Below are 24273 nucleotides of genomic sequence, written 5' to 3'. Positions count from 1 at the left end.
CGGTGCCAACATATTTATTGTTTTCTCTCAAGAGACTGCGGCGTCATGAGACAGTCCGCCCACAAGCTTTCTACCTAACAGACCTTCCTTTGAATACATCTTGACATACAAATCAAATAATTTATGATCCACTTACAAATGACCTCGTAACGTCGTGACCCAGGTCAACCATTAAAACAGGTATTAATGAACTATTAACATGTCGTGTCCGATGACGCAATGATAACAACCATACACGTAAGTATATATATCTTCGGTAATCACCGGAACGTTTCCGGTATTCTTCGTCAGAGTCAGAAAAACTTCCTGTTTATTGGCTGAACAAAAACTTATCTTCATCCTACATTAAACACATAATAACAGTCCGTAGTCTTATGTGGTAAATATGTCCAATCGATATACTTTCCCTACGGGGCGTGTCCTTACAACACGTTGTCGATAAATCGCAGTGTTACATATGAATATATTGCGGAAATGTTAATTTATATCTCCGCCCTGGGGCAATAGCCACTGCAAATATTGTACAGACCGTGTCGTTAAGACAATCGAGTATTTGCTTTCAGACGAAGCTACCGTAACCGATTGTTATCTTTTATGTCTCATTCAGACTTTAAATCTACAAAATCTAGTGAAAAAATAAAATTGATGAAAGACGTTATCTATTTCTCAACACAGTAGAAAACGGTAGGTTTGTTGACATTATTGTCAAATACAATAAAATATAATCAAGCATCAAGTTATTAACCCTTTCAGTGTATTTATTAACAGCACAAAGGGTTCATTTTAACTAAATAGCTCATGATTGACGCACGCTTTGTTGTGTCGAGAGGATTCGAAAAAACGACACATAATGAACCCTTTAAATATCAATTAAGTTTCGGATACTGTACATCACAAATCAGCACCGTAAAACTGTTTCGCCCTCCGAGGACTCATCCTAAATACTTAATTATCAGCGCCGTACAGCTATTTCGTCCCTCAAGGACTCATCCTAAATACTTAATTATCAGCGCGCGCCGTACAGCTATTTCGTTCCTCGAGGACTCGTCCTAAATACTAAATTTATCAACAGATTAAGTTCACAGATTGTCGTCTTAACATTATATTCCTGGTCACAAAAACACTTTACACGTGCATGAAATAGACACAACAGTTTTTACTTACTGATTCATGTAGAATCCATCTGAAGCACGATTTTAGGTTAGTATGACTTGTCAATATTGCAAAAAATCTTTTAAACAAATGTTCTAGTTATGTATATTTCAGATATAATATCATTTATATTTAGACCCTGATGTAAATATCCTATGATTCATATTCGAAAACGTGATCGGTATTGAAAACTTGTGAAATATATTTGAAATATTTGAAAATATGTTAATCATATTCAAATTTTTATGATGTATACTCAATAATGCATTCAGTAAGGTAATTACTATTGCTTTTAGCTAATTTACCATTGAATGTAGATGTATCATATGTTGTAATCACAATGCACTATTCATGAAATCAAGGAGAACGGAAAGTCACCTGCTACTAGAGTACACAAAACGTCCAATAGCCATGACGAACAAGCATAACTTTTGCTTTCGATAAACAATTCCATTAAATACAAAACACGGTTATGAAACAGAAACGCTACACACATATATATATATAAAATAACAAAAAAAACAAGACTTTGCCGCAAAGTCTTTTTTTTTTTTGTTATTTGTTTTTGTTTTTTTCTTGGTTTTTTGTTGTTATTTTTTTTATACAATTGCCTTCGCAAGGACAAATTTCTTTTTCTTATATATATATATATATATCTGCTAAACTAAACCTTTTAGGAATTACATCTTAAGTTCATTTTTGTCTCCCAACAAAAAGGTAAAGGATTTCAAAGTTGAATCCCCCAAAAACGTTTATGAATTCCAGGCACAGAAGATAAGCAAATTACAATAACATTATACAAAGGGCGCGTGTCTATTACACCACACTGCGTAACGCCGAAAGGAATAACAAAACACCAATAATGTTTTGCGGTCAACAGAAAATAAACAACAGTAAATGCATGGGTATTACGAGGGGGAAACACGGTGAATACACAGCAGGTGAGCTGTGGAGAGGCCAGCCTGTATGAGAACACTAGAAATGGCTATAAAAGATTTTGTGACCGGAGTTCTGACGATAAACGTCATGTCACATATGTATGATATCGGCTTTGTTACATTAAGCCATCGACTTTTGTGGCTTGAAGTACATTTGTTGGCGCACGACCACACGTCTTTATCAACGGAGCGCATACCAACTGATATTATTATTATCATTATATATATATATATACATGTATATAACAAATGTCTTAAACTTAATATATCTAAAAAAGAATTCAACTTCATATGGCTCTACAAAGGTCAACAATTGTATGTTGTATATAAACATCTCAGTACATGTATCAATTTTAATAGGTAGTATTCAGCACTACATGACAGTATGTATTAGGTATTCAACACTACATGGCAGTATGTATTAGGTATTCAACTACCATCACAGTGTGTATTAGGTATTCCACTAACATCACAGTGTGTATAAGGTATTCCACTAACATCACAGTGTGTATAAGGTATTCAACACTACATGGCAGTATGTATTAGGTATTCCACTAACATCACAGTGTGTATTAGGTATTCAACACTACATGGCAGTATGTATTAGGTATTCCACTAACATCACAGTGTGTATTAGGTATTCCACTAACATTACAGTGTGTATTAGGTATTCCACTAACATCACAGTATGTATTAGGTATTCCACTAACATCACAGTGATTATTAGGTATTCCACTAACATTACAGTGTGTATTAGGTATTCCACTAACATCACAGTGTGTATTAGGTATTCCACTAACATTACAGTGTGTATTAGGTATTCCACTAACATTACAGTGTGTATTAGGTATTCCACTAACATCACAGTATGTATTAGGTATTCCACTAACATCACAGTGTGTATTAGGTATTCCACTAACATCACAGTATGTATTAGGTATTCCACTAACATCACAGTGATTATTAGGTATTCCACTAACATCACAGTGATTATTAGGTATTCCACTAACATCACAGTGATTATTAGGTATTCCACTAACATCACAGTGTGTATAAGGTATTCTAACTAACATGACAGTGAGTATTAGGTATTCAACTAACATCACAGTGTGTATAAGGTATTCTAACTAACATTACAGTGTGTATTAGGTATTCAACACTACATGACAGTATGTATTAGGTATTCAACTAACATGGCAGTGTGTATAAGGTAGTATATAACATCACAGTGTGTATTGGGTAGTATATAACATCACAGTGTGTATTAGGTAGTATATAACATGACAGTGTGTATAAGGTATATATAACATCACAGTATGTATAAGGTATTCTAACTAACAATCACAGTGTGTATAAGGTAGTATATAACATCACAGTGTGTATTAGGTAGTATATAACATCACAGTGTGTATAAGGTAGTATATAACATCACAGTGTGTATTAGGTAGTATATAACATCACAGTGTGTATTAGGTAGTATATAACATCACAGTATGTATTAGGTATTATACTAACATCACATTGTGTATAAGGTATTCAACTAACATTATAGTATGCATTAGGTATTCCACTAACATCACAGTATATATTAGGTATATATAACATAACAGTGTGTATTAGGTAGTATATAACATGACAGTGTGTATTAGGTAGTATATAACATCACAGTGTGTATTAGGTAGTATATAACATCACAGTGTGTATTAGGTATATATAACATCATAATGTGTATTAGATATATATAACATGACAGTGTGTATTAGGTAGTATATAACATCACAGTGTGTATTAGGTAGTATATAACATCACAGTGTGTATTAGGTATATATAATATCACAGTGTGTATTAGGTAGTATATAACATGACAGTGTGTATTAGGTAGTATATAACATCACAGTGTGTATTAGGTATATATAACATCACAGTGTGTATTAGGTATATATAACATCACAGTGTGTATTAGGTAGTATATAACATCACAGTGTGTATTAGGTAGTATATAACATCACAGTGTGTATTAGGTAGTATATAACATCACAGTGTGTATTAGGTAGTATATAACATCACAGTGTGTATTAGGTAGTATATAACATCACAGTATGTATTAGGTATATATAACATGACAGTGTGTATTAGGTAGTATATAACATCACAGTGTGTATTAGGTATATATAACATGACAGTGTGTATTAGGTAGTATATGACATCACAGTGTGTATTAGGTATATATAACATGACAGTGTGTATTAGGTAGAATATAACATCACAGTGTGTATTAGGTAGTATATAACATGACAGTGTGTATTAGGTAGTATATAACATCACAGTGTGTATTAGGTATATATAACATGACAGTGTGTATTAGGTAGAATATGACATCACAGTATGTATTAGGTAGTATATAACATCACAGTATGTATTAGGTAGTATATAACATCACAGTGTGTATTAGGTAGTATATAACATGACAGTGTGTATTAGGTAGTATATAACATCACAGTGTGTATTAGGTAGTATATAACATCACAGTGTGTATTAGGTAGTATATAACATGACAGTATGTATTAGGTATATATAACATGACAGTGTGTATTAGGTATATATAACATCACAGTGTGTATTAGGTAGTATATAACATCACAGTGTGTATTAGGTAGTATATAACATGACAGTGTGTATTAGGTAGTATATAACATCACAGTGTGTATTAGGTATATATAACATCACAGTGTGTATTAGGTATATATAACATCACAGTGTGTATTAGGTATATATAACATGACAGTGTGTATTAGGTAGTATATGACATCACAGTGTGTATTAGGTATATATAACATGACAGTGTGTATTAGGTAGAATATAACATCACAGTGTGTATTAGGTAGTATATAACATGACAGTGTGTATTAGGTAGTATATAACATCACAGTGTGTATTAGGTATATATAACATGACAGTGTGTATTAGGTAGTATATAACATGACAGTGTGTATTAGGTATATATAACATCACAGTGTGTATTAGGTATATATAACATGACAGTGTGTATTAGGTAGAATATGACATCACAGTATGTATTAGGTAGTATATAACATGACAGTGTGTATTAGGTAGTATATAACATCACAGTGTGTATTAGGTAGTATATAACATGACAGTGTGTATTAGGTAGTATATAACATGACAGTGTGTATTAGGTATATATAACATGACAGTGTGTATTAGGTATATATAACATCACAGTGTGTATTAGGTAGTATATAACATCACACTGTGTATTAGGTATATATAACATCACAGTGTGTATTAGGTAGTATATAACATCACAGTGTGTATTAGGTATATATAACATGACAGTGTGTATTAGGTATATATAACATGACAGTGTGTATTAGGTATATATAACATGACAGTGTGTATTAGGTATATATAACATCACAGTGTGTATTAGGTAGTATATAACATCACAGTGTGTATTAGGTAGTATATAACATGACAGTATGTATTAGGTATATATAACATCACAGTGTGTATTAGGTAGTATATAACATCACAGTGTGTATTAGGTATATATAACATGACAGTATGTATTAGGTATATATAACATCACAGTGTGTATTAGGTAGTATATAACATCACAGTGTGTATTAGGTATATATAACATCACAGTGTGTATTAGGTAGTATATAACATCACAGTGTGTATTAGGTAGTATATAACATGACAGTGTGTATTAGGTAGTATATAACATGACAGTGTGTATTAGGTATATATAACATCACAGTGTGTATTAGGTATATATAACATCACAGTGTGTATTAGGTAGTATATAACATCACAGTATGTATTAGGTAGTATATATAACATCACAGTATGTATTAGGTAGTATATAACATCACAGTGTGTATTAGGTAGTATATAACATCACAGTGTGTATTAGGTAGTATATAACATCACAGTATGTATTAGGTAGTATATATAACATCACAGTATGTATTAGGTAGTATATAACATGACAGTGTGTATTAGGTAGTATATAACATCACAGTATGTATTAGGTATATATAACATCACAGTGTGTATTAGGTATATATAACATCACAGTATGTATTAGGTATATATAACATGACAGTGTGTATTAGGTAGTATATATAACATCACAGTATGTATTAGGTAGTATATAACATCACAGTGTGTATTAGGTAGTATATAACATCACAGTGTGTATTAGGTATATATAACATGACAGTGTGTATTAGGTAGTATATAACATCACAGTGTGTATTAGGTATATATAACATGACAGTGTGTATTAGGTAGTATATAACATCACAGTGTGTATTAGGTTGTATATAACATGGCAGTGTGTATTAGGTATATATAACATGACAGTGTATATTACATAGTATATAACATCACAGTGTGTATTAGGTAGTATATAACATCACAGTGTGTATTAGGTAGTATATAACATCACAGTGAGTATTAGGTAGTATATAACATCACAGTGTGTATTAGGTATATATAACATCACAGTGTGTATTAGGTATATATAACATCACAGTGTGTATTAGGTATATATAACATCACAGTATGTATTAGGTATATATAACATGACAGTGTGTATTAGGTAGTATATAACATCACAGTGTGTATTAGGTATATATAACATGACAGTGTGTATTAGGTAGTATATAACATGGCAGTGTGTATTAGGTAGTATATAACATGACAGTGTGTATTAGGTGGTATATAACATCACAGTGTGTATTAGGTAGTATATAACATCACAGTGTGTATTAGGTAGTATATAACATGACAGTGTGTATCAGGTAGTATATAACATCACAGTATGTATTAGATAGTATATATAACATCACAGCATGTTTAAGGCAATAAAATTTGAACAGAATATACAGGTTGAAATGCAGGTGTTTGAAAAAGTAAAAGTAGAATAGAATAAGTCCAGGTGTTTCCGTAAAAATCGTGTATTGTAATGAATAAATTCCTACTAATTAATAATAATGAATCATAAAATTAATAAAATTAAGTTATATATAGTTATTTTGATATTACTAAAGAGATCAGTCACATATGGATAATGTGGATAGGTACACTGACAAATTGTCAATTCACTTACTATTCTGCACCGGAACCTTATAGCTGATCAACCAAAATTAGTGACAGAGTTGATGTCAAACAAGAAGATACTCAACAAAGCGGAGTAATTAATCGTTACTTTGAGATCTGTGAGAAAAAACATTTAGAACATGTTTGAAAATGAACAACAGAACAGAAAGTGTGTTTAGGAGAAGTTATCCTGGGCCCAGTTGTTCAAAAGGTTATGAGCTTAATCACTTAATTAGTGAAATCTTCATTTCTCTTTTACTTCAAAAGATTTTTATGCATATTCCTTAAAATAGCTAGGTAGGAAGGGATAGACGCGTTTTATAGTTTCAATGAATTTTGTCAAGTTAGTTTTACCAGAAATGATTTGATCAGGATTTTGAAATTGCTGTTAAACTCTGATGAGCTTAATCACCTTTTGAACAACTGGGCCCTGTTGGATAAAGAAAGAGGTAGACACAGTCCTCGAAAGGATTGTTGTAGACACAAGCAGGTCTATCATTTGGTTAGTATATGAACACTAAATACAAAGTACTGGCATATTAAATATTATAGTACCATATCAACTCTCCCATCTATGGTTTTTAATACTACCAATGCCCTGCTGTTAAACTGTCGAAACATGTTCATATATAAAAATCACTTGTGAAGCTCCAATGGATGGCATTTTTTGAAACTGAGAATACGGATTATAATATGCAGACATATTTTTAAGATGCAACTAGCTATATATGAACAGCAAAGAATACTGACATGTGCCGAAACCATAGTTCTAACTCGAAATCAATAAAACGAGAGCAAAATCAACAGGGAATACCGACATAATAACAAAACATAATTCTAACACAAAATCAATTAAACGGGGGGTAAAATAAACAAAAAATAGTTTTGTAAGGAGATTACTTAAACGTACAAGGAGTAAAGACCATGTACTTCCAAAAGAAAAGCGTCGTCTGCTTTATCACAACTGATGTAACGATCTAGGTCAAATCCGTGGTAAGTCGCAGTCTTAAATGAGAGACAATGGAACCACTAGGCATATCAACAGGTACCAAACCCATCTGCCTTCATATCACATGAGGAAATTTAATATTTCCAAATGAGATTATGATGTCGTTATAAGGATAAATAAATTCTTGTTTAAGGTACATCAAACACACTATTGTAATACAGATGATAACTATCGGTGTTTTTTATTAACTGTTATTGGAAAGCATCTTATATATGAAACCGGTATCTATTTGTAAAATATAAAAAGACGCACACACACATATAAAGGGGGAGGGGCACTGATTAGTATTAAGGGAAGTTCCAAACTTAAAACTTCCCACAGCAAAGCATCACAGAATTTAAGGAAAGTTCCTTCACCAAAATTTTCACTTCAATCCAATAATGCTTTCATATAATCAATTTAAATGATTTTTTTTTTCAAGTTAAGGAACATTGATGAAATCGGTTCCAGAAGGAAAACGTATTGTTTCGGTTGCACTGACTTTATAAACAGTTTGACCATTCTTTTTCTACGCGTTCTATAATTTGATAAATGGATTTATGTATATATGATATAACCAGCATCTTTCAATCAATTTTGCTTTCGTTTTTTTTTTATATCAATTCGTAAGCTTTTTATAATTACTATTTATTTACTTAGATTTATTTGTAAGACTGCTGAAAATAGATCAACATGTTTCTAACTGTGTATAGATAATTCGCAACAATGATGAATTAATGAAGGCTATATATTCATGACTTTAATAATATATGATTCTGATATAAAGATTTGTTTTCCGCTAAATGCTGCACGCATTGGTAATGAACATGGTGCTTTAACTCTTTCTACCTGTTTGGGAAATTTAAAACGTGTTTGTTTTTACCTCAAGCACAATATCGTGGAACAGCTGATTAGCACTTCCTGTATCTAGCTATATATAGCGTACTGCCTAATTCATCAACATTACGTTTTGACAAATGCATACATTCGTTTTAACAATAAAAAGCCATTTATGTAATTATGTCAAGTCAGATGAATATATTGCCGGCCAATCGACGGTGTCAAGTTTTGTCGCGTTAGAATGTGTTCCTATATCTCATTTTCGTCACGTGAACAGTATGATATAAATCACGTCCGCGCAAACTAATATGGCGCTTGACACAGAAATGTATACATTATTCATATATAAGTGACTTGGTAGTTCAAAGGGCCGGGTACAGATAAAAGTCGACATTACAATCAATGTGACGATTATACCTTAACATGTCTGCTTAGAAGTGTGTCACACGAATTAAAAAGGTTGGATATAATTGTCACGTGACATGTGATTGTGTAATCATTATCTGCCTTATTGTTAAAAAAAATACTTATTTTTGTATTTTGTAAAAAAAAAAAAAAAAAAAAAATTAAAAATGCAGTAAAATGAAGTTGAAATATGAGTTTCATACCTTAGAAATGACTCAATTACTTATAATAAATTTGTTTTAGTTGAGTTAATGAACAAATGGTCATAATTCAAAAGTAAGAGCGTAATAAATCAAATTAATTCTGTTCACGTTGGGGAAATAATTGTAGAATATTAAGATATTATTAAACTATCAAACTCCGCTGTAGACAATGGTTTTTGACGTTTTTGTCATTAGTTAGCTCTTCCCACTAAACAGGGCTAACTTTTGCCTTCAGGCACTGGAAATATAGCATTATTTACTTTCAAAATAGCAGATATACATAACTATGTCATTCATAAACACGTCGTTTTTATTAATTAAGACAGTGAATACCAGCACGCTCTGCATATCTTCAAGCATCCTGCAAAGTCATCTGTTTATAATTTGACGTGTGTATGTGTGGGACGACAAGCTACTTCATAACATTAGGGAGATCGAACAGAAAAGGGGTATAAAGGGGGCATAAAGGGGCACAGAAGATTCACAAAGGGGCACGAAGGGGCACGATCAAAGAGACCAAAAGAGATACAATGAATATAAAGAGAATATGATTTGACAGGGTTGAACTAGATTATGAATTGGTTGATCACTTAATATGAATTTATATAATCCGGAGTGCGCTTTTGAATAAACTGCGATGTATTTTGTATAGGTCATTAAAGATATGAAAGGCGATATTGGGACAAAGGAAATGGGACAGAGAGGGACATTCGGAGTACTATTATATACTATCCAGGAAATGCATGTCTCTAGCTTCTACTATGTCAGAAATATAGCGTTTTGCATAACATATGTCAAACTTTTAAATATGCAAACTTTTATGAGCTTTGTCTCGGATTTGACCTAGATTTTTATGATTTAAGTTATAATTATTAAATTTATGCTGTTTTTATTTATAGTGTTTTTTTTGTTCAAACATTTGGATTTGTGTTACTTATCATCTTCTTTTGATTTGTGTTCTTAAGCTGTTTTGTGTTGACTTTTTTTAGCCAATATCAACCCAATCGTATAAAAACCATGATCATTAGTCTCTGAAATGTCCCTGTTGTAGTCGTCAACATATCACAAAGACTTCTATTGCAAACCCAGTTAATAAACGTCTTTTCCAAAATGTCTAACTAATATAAGTTAATCAGTTAAATATCAATAAATGAATATGGGTATAAAATAATACTGTATATACATGAATGACGTCATTTGTTTCCATTATATTGTAACCGGAGGTGCAAAAATCCAAGTGATGGCCCAGCTCGACGTTGCTTAATTTCGGTACACAGAAAGACTAGATATTGGACTTTGCAGCTGAAATACCCATATCCATGAACTGACGCATTGCCCCCTTAAACAAGATTCAATCTGGCATTTTCATCAAACACAACTACCCCTCTTGTTTTTATAGCGGAGCCACTTTGAAACTGTATCCAGTAAGTCTCCAGGAACATTGTGCTTCCCATGCTGTACAACGGCACCTTACAAGAAACAAGCCCCGTTCGCTGCCACCAAATATTACCAAGGATTCAATGGAGCGGTAACCCATTCAAGAGTTGACCACGCTCGACGTTGTTTAACTTTGGTACATAGACAAGACACTTAAACAAACAGCCACAAAGGTAAATAATGGAGTATACAAGTGAACCATTTAAAATATATCTGTAATTGCTGATCAGAAATACTAACTTCTCCAATAAAATAGGTAAAAATAAATAATTATAAAAAAAAAACAAAAATTCTGACAGGATATCAATAATTTTGAACGTATCCTATTGAACCTGCAATATATCCTACAACAGTGTGAGTTGTCTACTATCCTAAACAGAAGTTAATAAAAATAATTAAAAAAAAATATATTGATTGCCTAGTACGGTGTTTAAATCCGACTGGTCCCACTACTCTACATTTATCAGTCCACTTGTACCACTTTAACATAAATAGGTGGGACCTCAGGACTCCTCGAACGTCAGACCCAGTCAGATAGAGGCCGAGTCGAGTTCACAACAGTTGAGGGATATCTTACTGTTGTCAAGATGATACACCTCTCACAAAAGTGCCATATCACCTCCAAATGTGTTTGAAAAGTGATTGCATTTAGTACGTGTATCAAGATTTATGTGGTTGAGGTTCCCAGAGAAAAGTCATTTGACAAGGCTGGACATCTGTAACACTTTACGTGTGTACTGGACAGAGGTCAGTGATAAATGTTCGTCATTGTTCATACCTGTTCATCACGTCTATAGACTTATAGCTGACGTTTGATATGTCACCGGACTAGCTGCGAGATAACCGTGCTCTGTCTGAGACAGTATATTCATCCAGTAACGGAGACATTATATCACTCTATGTTGCCATGGAGACAGTATATTCCTCTTTGTCGTCATTGAGACAAAATATATCTCTGTTGTCATTGAGACAATATACCCCGGTATGATGACAAAGAAACAATATATTCTTTATTGTAATCATATAGACAAAATATTTCTCTATGTTGTCATAAAGACAACATATTCCTCTCTGTTGCCATGGGGAGAGTATATTACTCTATGTTGCCATGGAGACAGTATATTACTCTATGTTGCCACGGAGACAGTATATTACTCTATGTTGCCACGGAGACAGTATATTCCTCTTTGTCGTCATTGAGACAAAATATATCTCTGTTGTTACTGAGACAATATACCCCGATATGATGTCAAAGAATTAATATATTCTTTATTGTAATCATATAGACAATATATCACTCTATGTTGTCATAGAGACAACATATTCCTCTTTGTCGTCATGGAGACAAAATATCCGTCCATGTAGCTATGGAGACATTATACCCCTCTATGTTGCCACGGAGACAGTATATTCCTCTATGTTGTCATGGAGACATTATATCCCTCCATGTTGTCATAAAGACAACATATTCCTCTATGTCGTCATGGAGGCAAAATATCCGTCCATGTAGCTATGGAGACATTATACCCCTCTATGTTGTCATGGAGACAGTATATCCCTCTATGTTGTCATTGAGACCGTATATCCCTCTATGTTGTCATGGAAACTAATGTATCCCTCTATGTAGTCATGAAGACAATAGAACCTGTTACGTTTTCAGATAATTAATATACCCCCATGTTGTCAAATCCCTCTATGTTGTCATAAAGATCATGCATTTCTCTATGTTGTCAGGAAGACAATGCATTCCTTCATGTTGTCATGAAAATATAAATCCCTTTATGTAGTCCTGGAAAAGATGTATCCCTCTATGTTGTCAAAGAAATAATATATCCCTTTATGTTGTCATGGGAATAACATATCTTTTTATGTTGTCATGGACATAATATATCCTTTTATGTTGTCATGGAAATAGCATATCTTTTTATGTTGTCATGGAAATAATATATCCGTTCATGTTGTCATGGAAATAATATATCATTTATGTTGTCATGGGAAAAACATATCCTTATATGTTGTCATGGACATAATATATCCTTTGATGTTGTCATGGAAATAGCATATCTTTTCATGTTGTCATGGAAATAATATATCCGTTTATGTTGTCATGGAAATAATATATCATTTATGTTGTCATGGAAATAATATATCATTTATGTTGTCATGGGAAAAACATATCCTTTGATGTTGTCATGGAAATAATGTATCCCTTTTTGTTGTCATGGAAATAATATATCCCTTTAGGTTGTCATGGAAATAATATATCCTTCTATGTCGTCATGGAGACAATATCTGCCCCGATATTGTCACAGAAACAATATATTCCTCGTCATGGAGACAATATATCTATGATGTTATCATAAAGACAATATATCCTTCTCTGTTGCCATGGATACAATATATCACTCTATGTTGCCATGGATACAATATATTCCTCACTGTTGTCATGGAGACAATGCATTCCTCTATGTATTCATAGAGTCAATATATCCCTGTATATACATGTTCATGCTTCCATGAACCCGTTGACATTTTAGTTTAATGAGTTACAGGAAGATAATTTGCGACAATGTCAAATGTCATGTTTCTCATTTGAATATAATGAACAGAGATGTTCCGACTAGAAGGGTCACAGGTGTTGGTATTGTACACTTGGAACCCCTCGGGCAATATATTGACGCGATGACAATGAACACACGAAGTATATTTTTACGCCATCAATGATTACTAGATATTTCCGTCGCTAACCCCAAAGGTTTCATTAACTTGTAGACACATGATTCATTTTTTAATAATCAAAAGACAATAATATTTCCATAACAAATGTCTTTGTTCATACAAAAATATGGTTAGATACATTGCATTTAATTTTCTACTTTACCAAGTAATATCGGCTGTTTAACACAGGTATGCCCACGCTGATTAATCATAGCGATCCCCACATTATTGTAACACCATACCACATATCACAAACTGTTAAAGACTTGTATAAACCCAGGGATTCATACAACGAACGAAATATACAAAAATTAATGTCATCAACACATTTTTTGCATTAAAACGGGCGAAATATATGTTTTATGAAATCAACAATCAGAAAATGAATAAAAATATTTTATAGATTGAATAAATATGTTATTTTATATTAACGTATGTTTGTATATGTATCAAATGTGACGGATAAAACCCCCAAGTCAGCGTCAAATTATCCAACAAAGGAATACATATGTTTGTATTAAATCATCAGGAAAGTTGAACAATGTATGAAACAATGGGACCCAACTATATATATATCAAACAAAGGAATAAATATGTTCATATTGAATTATCAAACAATGATATACTTATGTTTATATTAAATTATAAACCCATTGGGGAAACATATGTTGGTATTTAATTATCGTACAATGAGATCTATATGTATATATTAAATTATCACGCAATGGGGAACATATGTTAATATGTGATTATTATCATAGAAAAGGCGAGGGACTAATGATGTGTGCATTTGATTATCAGGAAAGAGGTCTTTTTTCTTGATATCATGGTATATCCGTATTGCATGTCATTTTTTTCCCTATTTTAAACAAGATATTTGTATTTGCAATGATTCAATCCTTATATAGGCATATTTCAATTAAATAAATCATACTTCTTGTATTGTTTGAAGGGTTTTTTTTTATAATGAAATTAGCATTTTGTCCAGAACAATGGATCAGCGTATTGCTGATAAAATAACTTCATGACAAATTCCTTTGTTCTTATATTTAGTTGAGTATTCTATGATTAAAAATACATATTATACTTATTCTTAATCAATACCAGAAAAAAAGCATTTCCGTGGTTCCCTCTGAATATTTGTTTTATACTGATCATATTTAGATAAAAAGTAAATGTGCCAGTTCCCGGGGTTAATATACAGAGGTGTTATAGAGAGCGGAAGGCCATAAACCCTCCGGCAATTGTCAAAACAAGCTGTTCTTTTTATCGGTGTCAGCTTAAATTACTATGCGCTTTACTTAAACAAGAAAAAAAAATAATTATATGAAATATTATAATCGGAACATAAACATATCTAATATAGATACAAAAATGATCAAAATTAGAACGACTGCATATCTTTATAATGAGTTTAACAAAATCTTATCCTTGATGTGCCAATTCGGCATGCGATACAACACAAGTTTACTTGCCTACCTTTGACACCATGTGAAGCACATTCAATTTACATTTGTTTATTTAAATTAACTGCTTCCCGACACAGCGATTCATTAACAGTCTCGTAACACCGCATTATACACACATACCATAACAACAACGGGAAACCTACCTTTGTTTGGTAAGCTCAACACAATCCTTCAAATACAAATTTCCAAATTTGGGAAGTTTCCTTTTAAAACTGGAACAACCGTATTCCTCTTTGTGTAGTGCGAGTTGTATAATTCTATCCCGTATCCGACATGTCTTTGCCTTCTCTCCAGTTGTGCACCTTCCTTTGTGGCTCGTTCGGCAGAAAGACTAACCTACCTGTTGTTCTCGCTGTAGTGATGGGTCTGAGGCTTGTCGTTTTTACCTTGAGAAATGTCAGTCGGCCTACCGGTAACGGTCTTCTATACGTGATTTATAGTCAAGCGTAATTTACGAACGACAGCTCTAGTAGACTTTGTATATACATAAAAAGATGCCGTCTCCTATCCCTATTTCGGAGACGTACATTAACGACAGAAATGAGATAAATACAGTACTTATATTGATATTAACAGCATAAGCCATATGGTAATATGCATGTAACGTCAAATAATTTTAATGGATTTATAAGAATTTTACAAAATAATAAAGTTACAAGCTCTTTTTGTCTAAATTGTCTTTATCAGAAGTCCAATGAAAAAAACATTTATTAAACCCAAATTTTTAATACCATCCTCACACCCCGTGGACTAATTTATTTGGTTCGCTTGCAAAATATTGCGACAATCGTTCACTTTAAAGGCAAAATATTTAAAGCTATATGATACACATGTACTGTACTGTACAGTGGACACCTGTACACGTATATGATACACATGTACTGTACTGTACAGTGGACACCTGTATATGATACACATGTACTTTACTGTACGGTGGGCACCTGTATTTGTATAGAAGCTCCTCTTACATGATAAACAGGTACAGTGAACCTGTTATATAACTACTGTAGTTGGTTAATAGGACATGGCATTAACTTAAAACTTTTCCTTTTATCTTTTTCAGGTGTACAGCCTTCATGCATCTACAGTGGATTATTTCATTGTGGCAGATCCCAGGCCACCTTGCTACATGGCTGGTTATATGAAAATTGGCATCACATGTTGTCTGAATAAAGAATTGCATGACAGTGGATATCTGTTAATTTCTTTTATAAAAAAAGTTGATAAACACAAATAAAGATACACTCTAGTTACTGTATATTTATAACATAACAAATTCAAAAGTATCAATAGAAATTTAAATTTTTACTATGATCCATAAGTTATAGGCCAGTATATGTAATGTTAATTTGGTTTGTTTTTGGCCAATTTTCAATTTTAAAAAGATAAGAAAACTCTAATTTCTTGCATTTTAGGGCATAATACCCATTTTTTGTGACAAAGACTTTTTTTGGTCATGTATTCTGATAAATGTTCCATTCATGCATGCAACTATATGCAAAGCCATTTGTGTTTTCACTTATTTAATTCCTGTAGGCCTACATGTATTTAAATACATATCTGTACTCTTAAATATTGATATTTATTTCAATACAGATTTCTGTATTTTGTCAACAAATAGAGATATCTGAAATAAATGGGTAAAAACTAAAATGACTTTATGGCAATTAAGCCATGTGGGTTTTACCTATTTTAATTTGGGTATATATTTCAATTGAGATAGATCCATTCAAATACATATATTTTTCATAATTAGAGACTTCTGTATTAAAGTACAGATACATGATGTATCTTTATATAATTTATTAAAATACAGCTTTATTTAACACAAAATAGAGATATCTTTAATATTTAAAATTCAGAATTATGTAGATGCATTTAGAAATGGAGATTATAACCTGTTTTAAATACAGTGTACAGTTATTTTTAGTTTAATTAGATACACCTTTAATTTTAACTACATAGATATATAGTTCAGATAAGGATATCTGAACTAAATGGGTAAAAGATATCAAATGGGTAAATAATGTAGCAATGAAATATGAAACAAAAAATTTAAGGTTTGCACTCAAATTTGCAATCTGATTAAAATCAGCTGTTACATGGCTACGTTTACTATGCACTACGCCTGATCCGTAAACGTAGCCATGTAACAGCTGATTTTAATCAGATTGTCAAATTTGAAATATGGAATATATTTGGAAATAGCATTTAAAATTTTATCACTCGTACATAAGGCTTACAATACACTGAAGATATATATATATATATTTGAAATATTTAGGCATATAATGTAATAAATGTATACAGTAATTCAATTGAAAAATATACAATTTAATAAGTACAAGTTTAATTTAGCCATATAGATGGAAAGTAACTCTTACGAAACCTGACATTCTTTCCTTCTTTGAAGTGAATTTATGTGAATATCTCCGTACCTATATTGTCTTGAAATGTTTTATTTTAGTTACGAAACATATTTTATTGACAGTACGTGTTGATGTAGTAACAACTAACTGTGGTGTTTGATGTCGTAGTCGCGCTAGCCTACTTTACGATTGTGAAGGTGGATGTTGGAGCTGTGTTGTCCACTACCGCATTTATTACTACAGCGATATGTAGGTCGCCGGTAGACGGCTCTTGCAGTTTGAAAGTTTGTTAGTAAGTATTTGTGTTGACGGGAAGATGATGGAAAGTCTGAAATGTGGCAAGGATAAATACAACCTCAATGATGCACCTTGACACGGTCGACTACGACACCCAAAGAGTATCGGCCAATGCAAGTAAAGAAAGCTTGTTGCGAAGGGACGGGCATTGCTCACTCCAGCATTTGTCGAATGAGTAACAAAATACATGTTTTTACAGGCTGAAATCGATTCCTGTCGTATATGCCCTAGTATGGCAATGTTTTCAATGTATATGCAGACAACGGAATATATCTATGCACGACGATGGGTCAGTCGCCGCCGCAGACGACGAGGAAGTTTACGTATGTTCGCCATATTTAAGAACGAGATCACAGACTTAAGCATGCTTAGGACCGTTCTCAAATATCGGCCCGTTCTCAACTTAAAATCTGAGAATTGAGAATTAAGAAGTTTTGTGAAAGCCGAATTTTGAGCATATGCTTAAAGTTAAGCATGTACTCAGAGTTAAGCATTGAGAACGGACTTAAGAAGTTTCGTGAAAGCGGGGCCAGAGTTCTTCAGACTGTATGATCTTGTAGTATTGGGTTTGAAATGTCTATTCTTCTCAATGTGTCACACATATTTTAATACAATGCTTTTTTCTGAAGCCTGTATTTTCGACCGTTTTCAATCGTCTAGCTTGGTAAGGTTAAATCAGTTATCAAGTTAGCTATGAAGTTAAGTCAGTAATAGATTAATAGAGCTATGAAGGTAAGTCAGTAATAGATTTCAGTAATAGAGTTAAGTCAGTCATAACGTCAGTTATATAGTTATGTTACTTTTAAAGTTAAGTTATTTATGAAGTTATTTTTAAAGTTAAGTCAGTAATAAATCTAGTTATAAAGTTAAGTCAGTCATAACGTTAGTTATATAGCTATGCTATTTTTAAAGGTAAGTCAGTAATAAATTTAGTTATGAAGTTAATTCAGTTATAAAAGTTAGCTATTCATTTAAGTCAATTGTCAAGTTAGTTATTAAGTTAAGTCAGTTGTAAAGTTAGTTATCAAGTAATTCAGTCAGTTGTAAATTTAGTTATAAAGTTGTCAGTTATTAATTTAGTTATAAAGTTAAGTCAGTTATTAATTTAGTTATAAAGTAAGCTAAAAAGTAAAGTCGGTTGCAAAAGCGGCGTTATACAAATATTTTTTGCATCATTGTGTGTCACATTCCATCTCCTTATATACTGATACTTATATTAAGATAAATTGCCAACAGGTTGTGTTTCGGTGTCTACAAATCTGACAAGTCCTACGTACGAGTTGGTATAACGGATATATTAGCTCTATCAGACAGATAACTCCTTAAGTTTAAGTTATTTACCGTAGATACAACCTCACATGCGAAAATTTCTTCAAAGAATCAAGAAACATACCGCAGAGCAACCACACGATACATTATGATAATTAGCGAGCGTAATGTGATGCCGCAGGTTTAAAGTCTCGGTTTAGGTTACATGTGGCCCTCCTCTTTTCTCAACACGGACTATGGCGGAGTTTTCTGGTTTGATAAAAATCACTCTGTTCTTTCAGTTTATAAACTCTTTTCAACAGTTTTCACAAATGAAATGGTTTAGTTTATCCTTTTGAATGATCCAGTTTGTCAATTCAAATAGTTCGATTTATCCTTTTGAATGGTTCATTTTGCCCATTCGAGCAGTTCATTTTTTCCTTTTGAATGGTCCAGTGTACCCATTAAAATGGTTCAATTTTTCCTTTTGAATGGTCGAGGTTGCACATTCAAATGGTTCAGTTTGTGTCTTGAATGAATTTTTCAGCTTATTCTTTCGATTTGATTTTTTTGTACACCTAACATCGTGATAGAGAGCATACACCTAGACTAAGCTAGGAAACAAGCTCAACGCTGATTGGTTATTTGAAATTAATGAGCCAATCAGCGTTGAGATTACAAATTTATCATACAGGTTTAAACATGGCAGAGTTTGACACAGACTTTTCAATGGGCGATTGGGATGGACAGGGGCGATCAACAGGATAATCTGCATTAATGAACTAGTATCCAGGTAAATTGGTTACCTGCCTAAATTTCATAGCTACGAAGCTGAAGTGCTGACATACGATATTCTCTAAGTTATACCCAATAGGTTCTTTGCTTGCATTCGCGGGACAGTGCACAGTCCGACTAATTGAAATTTGACCCTTTCCCGAAGTTAAATGAAGCCTTGCGACGATTCGACGGCATGATATGATTTAATCATATACTAATTTAAAGACAAAATATATCTGTCTGCCGATTGAGACCTTTACCATCGACATATCTTCAAGGTTTTTCGACAATCACAATTTCCCCGAAATTGGGTCTTTTCATGACTAGACCGATTGAGTCCTTAACCTTAGTTATATATTGGTTGTATTAACAGACGAAGAGGCTATCTGTGATAGAACCGAATCTGAACGGAAATTAAACTCGTCATGTCGTCACGGTTTTTGGTCTGGATGTGTGCTGTTTCTAATGTTGCTAAATTTATCACCGATTTCTTTAGGAAATTAAACTCATGTATCCGCTGTAGGTTACATCAGTGTAAGTATTCGTGGTGATTACAATACAGAAACAAAAAAATAGAATTAATTTTTCATTAAGAGCACGTGGCGGTGTGATTAACACAGGTGGCGAGAAGAAGAAATGCTGATGTATGCATTTGTTGTGCGTTACGTGAGAACTGTCACACGAGTTTACACGTCGCTAGGCTTTCAGACATATTGTAAATCACAAAACACATCCGGGCCATGTTTCCGGAGCACAAAATACATAATACGTCCGAGGAAGTTCTATAAAGATACTGTCAACCATTCAAAAAAGGACACATATTACATGTCAAGGTTTTGATATCATCTCTGCATGTTTATTCGTGTTTAACGTAAAGTGAGTCTAACTTGAATGAATTCTCATCATTTACGCCATGACCGGGGAAATGGCGGTGCAAGAAAATGTCATGACGGATTGCCCGGATCAGTCAATAATATCGCGAAATCAAATATGTATTTCCTTTGTTCCAATTGTTCAGTTCCGATAAATATTTTTGGTTTTTTATCGCCGTCCTTAAGTTGTTTTGTTTGATGGTTTTTATTTTGTTTGTTTGTTTTTGACTTGCATGATTATAAATGGTCGCTTATCTGAAGTATCTGCACTGTAATGTATTAACCGCGGAGTGAAAATTTGGTTATGATCATTTATAGGTTGATAAATATCATATCACGTGATTTATTAAAATGGCTGACGTGTTGTCAACGATCTTGACCATGAAACTAATATGATATATTATATGCTAATATGTTATATAAAGTCTCCTTTCGTCGTTAGGTGACCCATTATAGAAATACGTTATCAATTTACGACCCTGACAACGAGAGAAACCCCAGCCCAAGCTAGATGATGCTCTACTCAGACATCGGTATATCAGCAACCAAACTGGACATAGCTGTCGAAGTTTGAGGTCCTTTTGGTAACTGTGCAGGAACCATAAAATGTTCACCATTTACACGCTTTCACCGTACACACACACCATTGTAAACCCGTTAGCCTTACTCATTTGCTTCCAATAGTTACAATTACAATCAAACGCAACAAAAGTTGAATTCAAATGAACTAAGGAAAATTCCTCTTTCGCATGCTGCTAGTCTTAATCTCAAAGTCGCGGCGGTTCCGTAGGATATTGTATCAATTGGCTATCCAAATATTATCCTAATTGTAATTTGACGGGATCATTAACCATTGAAGTCCAGAGTATCCAGGAACTACAACTCATGAATATAGAATGTAGTGTAGGACCATCTGGCAGGTATGTACCCGTCTGAACTAGCAAGGGGCATTGGCAGGGATATAAATAATTTTAACATCAACTACATCACATGTAGTAGTAGAAGGAAGCAGCTGTTTTGCTATCAAGAAATGGAAAGTTCATCTCAAGAAAATAGAAATCGCCATGATTTTCATACATATAGGATCTTAATTGAGTTCTAGAAGGGTTTTTGCGAGACTCGGCTTACATATTGACAGGTTATAAAATCAAAATGTGGACGGCTTTATCAAAAGGATACAACCATTTTGTTGCGGGATTCAAATTTCATGGCGTCACGTTTTTGTCCCTATCATGACGTCATAATTGTACGCTCCAGGGTATATTGCAATCACAGTATTGATATATGCTAAGATATTGTACGGGAGAATGTATTGAATAACAGGCCGATTATGTTATAAAACATGTTGGTAGATTGTGTAGATTAATATGTGGAAAAGTAGGTAGTGTTCTTCAGTTCTAGCTTCAATTAATATAAGATCGATCTAATCAATAAATCCATTGCTATCGATTCGGTAAGGTTTTTTGTCTTCATTAGCTTATCAATAAATTCAGACTAATATAAACATTCTCCAGTTAGCTAGATCATTAAACATCGTGAGAAATAACATTTTATTAATAAAAAGACTTTTCAGTTTGGGGAATCGATTTTCTTAGATTTGAAAACAAATGCAAATACTTTCCATTGACTCAATACTTTCTAATTACTAAATACTTTCTAATTACTAAATACTTTCTAATGACTAAATACTTTCTAATGACTAAATACTTTCCAATGACTCAATACTTTCCAATGACTCAATACTTTCCAATAACTAAAATCTTTCCAATGACTACATACAATTGTACTTTCTAATTACTGAATACTTTTCAAAAACTAAATACTTTCCAATGAATAAATAGTTTCCAATGACTTAATACTTTCCAATGAATAAATAGTTTCCAATGACTAAATACTTTCCAATGAATAAATAGTTTCCAATGACTAAATACTTTCCAATGAATAAATAATTTCCAATGACTAAATACTTTCCAATAACTAAATACTTTCCAATGACTAAATACTTTCCAATGACTAAATATTTTCCAATGACTAAATACTTTCCAATGGCTTAATATTTTCCAATGACTAAATACTTCCCAACAACTAAATACTTTCCAATGACTAAATACTTCCCAACAACTAAATACTTTCCAATGACTAAGTACTTTTCAATAACTATCATGTGATATCCTAGAGCAGTAAATGCCTTCCTGGTTTAAACTAATGTCAGCTATGATTTAAAAATCGTGACACTGTTACAAGTAATTCCAGACTTAGGGATGTTAGAATTCGATACACGTCAGATATGGGCAGCGAACTCTCGAAATGTCAACAAACGTTCTCCTCACATGTATTCAAATCACACAGACTAAATTACGTAGAGTACAGTTACTGGAATGTCCGACATTTCCGTACTATGGTAATTAAACACGTGACCGTTTGTCCTAGGCCTTCAACTTCAACCAAGAACAAATCATCGTAATCTGTCAGATATTTAGCAGTCGGCATTCGTAAACTTTGAATACCATTGATATTTATATATATATTCTCTTTCTCTAACCCTATCTTTCCTTTTCCCTTTTCTGCTCTATTTGATAATATAAGCAAGTTCATTTATTAAAAATATGGAACGCTTCACGAATTAACGTGTCATCCTTGCGCAAAGGGCCATGCTAATCTTCTCGGTATCGTTCCAGTTTTAAAATAGGTACTAATTATTATATGTTGTTTATCATTCGGCCGTTGCTAAGTTTTTCATCTGTATACATTGTGTCACTATTTGCATAATTATGTAAAATTGACTTATTTAAACTTTGAATTTGTAAATGTCTATGTCATCAATTGTGTAAAATGTTTTGTTGATAGGAGATGGCTTCATAAGTTGTCATAACTTGTGCCAGATCCTTGCGTGCCTATTTTGGACAATAAATATGTTTAAAGTCATTACGGAGAGGACATTGACAAGTTCTGATAACTTGCGTCCAATCCTTTTATGCATTGTTTGTAATTAAAATGATTTGCATTGAATATATATATTTGTATATGTTTTATTTTGCAATGTTTTAGACACAATTTTAAAACAGTACAGTGACATATACCAGATATACACGCACGCTATCACATACACACCACAACACATATTTATGTATAATATGTCCTCTAATATTTTGATATGTTCTGTAAATATTTTTCTGCCTGGCACAATGAAACGTTACCTAGCAGGAGCTTGATTATCAAAAGGAGAACGATTAAGGAATGAGCATAAAAGGACAATGATAAGGTGAAGGAGCGTGCATATGTAGTTAGTTTGTTCCAGGCAGATATTATGTCATTGTGTGTAAATCAAATATTTTTGTTAGACATAAATTAATTATGGTATAATCATCTGTCTTCCCTTCACTTTCCCACTTTAGTCTTCCTTTTCTAATTTGTCAATCGTAAAATTAAT

The 24273-nt window shown here is 32.8% G+C and overlaps 1 protein-coding gene and 1 non-coding gene across 2 annotated transcripts in view; both read right to left on the bottom strand.

Annotated features, from left to right (window-relative positions):
• Positions 1 to 15651, bottom strand: part of LOC117337450 (putative tyrosinase-like protein tyr-1) — a 30320-nt gene extending 14669 nt beyond the window's left edge. The window contains exon 1 of the mRNA XM_033898438.1: positions 15424 to 15651. The gene's annotated coding sequence lies outside the window, so the exon portion shown is untranslated. The remainder of the gene's footprint in view (positions 1 to 15423) is intronic.
• A 7792-nt stretch (positions 15652 to 23443) lies between these two features.
• On the bottom strand, positions 23444 to 23548 carry LOC117338677. The gene has a single exon (XR_004535016.1). It is a non-coding gene; the product is annotated as a U6 spliceosomal RNA (small nuclear RNA).
• Between the last annotated feature and the right edge of the window lie 725 nt (positions 23549 to 24273).

Source organism: Pecten maximus, chromosome 11, assembly GCF_902652985.1.
Source record: "Pecten maximus chromosome 11, xPecMax1.1, whole genome shotgun sequence".
NCBI lineage: Eukaryota > Metazoa > Mollusca > Bivalvia > Pectinida > Pectinidae > Pecten > Pecten maximus.
Note: the sequence above shows the minus strand (reverse complement) of the source record. Positions and strands in the feature narration are given on the sequence as shown.